The sequence below is a fragment of the Palaemon carinicauda genome, chromosome 19 (assembly GCF_036898095.1).
Source record: "Palaemon carinicauda isolate YSFRI2023 chromosome 19, ASM3689809v2, whole genome shotgun sequence".
Lineage (NCBI taxonomy): Eukaryota > Metazoa > Arthropoda > Malacostraca > Decapoda > Palaemonidae > Palaemon > Palaemon carinicauda.
The window spans coordinates 118377040-118380098 of record NC_090743.1 but is presented as its reverse complement, the minus strand read 5'-3'; positions in this window follow the sequence as shown (position 1 = coordinate 118380098).

The window sequence follows — 3059 nt, the reverse complement described above, 5'->3', positions numbered from 1 at the left end:
CCTAGAAGAGCTGCTTACCATAGCTAAAGAGTCTCTTCTACCCTTACCAAGAGGAAAGTGGCACTGAACAATTACAGTCCAGTAACCCCTTGGGTGATGAAGAATTGTTTGGTAATCTGTGTTGTCAGGTGTATGAGGATAGAGGAGAATATGTAAAGAATATGCCAGACTATTCAGTGTGTATGTAGGCAAAGGGAAAATGAACCGTAACCAGAGAGGAGGATCCAATGTAGTACTGTCTGGCCAGTCAAAAGACCCCATAACTCTCTAGCGGTAGTATCTCAACGGGTGGCTGGTGCCCTGGCCAACCTACTACCTATATATGAATATATATATATGCACATGTATATATATATATATATATATGCACATGTATATATATATATATTATATATATATATATATATATATATATATATATATATATATATATATATATATATATATATATATATATATATATATATATATATATATATATTTAATTTTTTTCGGTCACGCTGAGCGGCATTAACAAACGTATGACTACTCGATCTCTCCCCGTCCCTTGGGTAAGGGGAGAGGGAGTTGTCGTACCCTAGTGAAAGGGGATATCCCGTGAAGTACACTCGGAAACCAAAACTGCCATGTGTAGTTAGGAAAGGGGCAGGAGGTGGGAGAGGTTGAATCTATCTGAATATTTAACCGTCATTTATGAGTGTTTACGTAAACTTATATGTATAGGTATCCGTATATATAAACACATATATGTATAAATAATGTATATAAAGTATTTAAAGGTTTAACGGCCGCGCATGAATGGCAGAGGCAAGGGACAGTGACATTGCCCTAGCAAGTAGAACGATGCCATAGAGACTAACCATAAATATATGATCAGCGCCCAAGCCCCCTCTCCACCCAAGCTAAGACCAGGGAGGGCTAGGTAATGGTTGCTGATGACTCAGTAGTTAGATCTATAGGCTCCCCCAAACACCCGTTCCTTAGCTCATAATGATGGTGAGGATGCAGCGAACAAAGGAACTAACGAGTGTGAGCGGGACTCGAACCTCCGTCTGGCAATCACCAGGCAAGGACGTTACCAATCAGGCCACCATAACCCTATAAAGTGAATACGAGAAAGAGAGAGAGAGAGAGAGAGAGAGAGAGAGAAGAATATGAATGTTGGTCCAGCTGTGACCAGATTGTGGAATGATCATCCTCATCTGGAATGAAAAGACAAAACCCAAGAAATATACAAATCCAAATGACTAAACAAACATGAAAAAATTAATAAATCTCATCCTATCTCAGCCATCGAAAATCGTGTCAACAACTCCGCCAAAACGACTGTTAGAAACCTCGCCATGCGGAGAAAAGTTATGTGGAAATCTGACGAAAGGAAATGTAGAGAAGCACTCTAGTAGAGTGAGTGTGCGCAACATCCTTGGCATTTCCACTGTATCCTGAAACACGGATTGTCGGTCTGGAATCCAGAGAGAGAGAGAGAGAGAGAGAGAGAGAGAGAGAGACAGAGAGAGAGAGAGAGAGAGAGAGAGAGACATAATTGACAACTAATGTTTCCTTAAATGTCTGAATTTCCAATTCATGAATGTGATAAAGAAAATGCTAAGAAATGCGGTTTCCAGAGAGAGAGAGAGAGAGAGAGAGAGAGAGAGAGAGCTGAAATTACTTATCTTTATATATATATATATATATATATACACATCAACAATAACAACAAATGCAGCCGTTTCTATCCACTGCATGACGGAGGCCTCAGACATGTCCATATTCATGTCTGGGGTTTGGCCAGTTTTCATCATTATTCACCAAACTGCGGATTGGTGAATGGTGGGAGACTTTTGTCTAATCACTGACAGCAAACCAACCTAGTATGGGTCCTCCCCGAATTAAACACCTTTGCTGATCATGACAATACACGAACCCTTACACCACTTAAAGGTATCCGTGTGTGCGTGTGTGTGATATATATATATATATATATATATATGAAGAAGAGAGAGAGAGAGAGAGAGAGAGAGAGAGAGAGAGAAGCTCATAACCTCAAACAAACTATTCTTATCTTCCACTGTTTAATCTTTCAAAACGCCCTTACAACAACGGGGGGAGGGGGAATAAAAGGTCACTGGCCATACCGTCTCATCCCCCGCCCTCCCTCTCCCTCCCTCCCTCCCTCCCTCCCTCTCCCTCCCTCCCTCCCTCCTCCTCGACTTATTTTTAGCCTTTAAGGAGGATAGCTCACTTCGAAGCCTCTCTGAAGAGAGGCATGGCGAGACTCCCACTGTGATGTCATTCCTCCGACGGACAAGATCCCATGTCTTGTGGCCTCTCGTAAGGATGTCTCGTAGGAATGATGCTAGATGTCGATCTCTGGATGTCACATGGACTTTGGGATGTCACAAGAAAGATGACATGAGGCTTAGATGGATGTTATAGGATAGATGTCATGATATATGATGATGCCACCTTTACAACTAGATTATTTTTAATATTCCATGATGTCACTGAAAGATGAGATGATGTCAGGTCGCCGAAAGATGAGATTAAGATAGATGTAAGGATGTTGCAGAAAGATGAGATTAAGATGTCAGGATGTTACAGAAAGATGATATTAAAGATGTCAGGATGTTGCAGAAAGATGAGATTGAAGAAGCTGTCAGTATGTTGCAGAAGGATGAGATTGTGATGTCAGGAGGTCGCAGAAAGATGAAATTAAGAAAGATGTCAGGATATTGCAGAAAGATGAGATTAAAGAAGATGTCAGGACGCCTCTGAAAGATGAGATTAAAGATGTCAGGACGCCTCTGAAAGATGAGATGATGTCAGGATGTTGCAGAAAGATGAGATTAAAGAAGATGTCAGAATGTTTCTGAAAGAGGGGATGATGTCCGGATGCTGCAGAAAGATGAGATTAAAGAAGATGTAAGGATGTTTCAGAAAGATGGAATGATGTCAGGATGTTGCAGAAAGATTATATTAAAGATGTCAGGATGTAACGGAAAGAGGAGATGATGTCAGGATGTTGCAGAAAGATGAGATTAAAGAATATGTCAGGATGT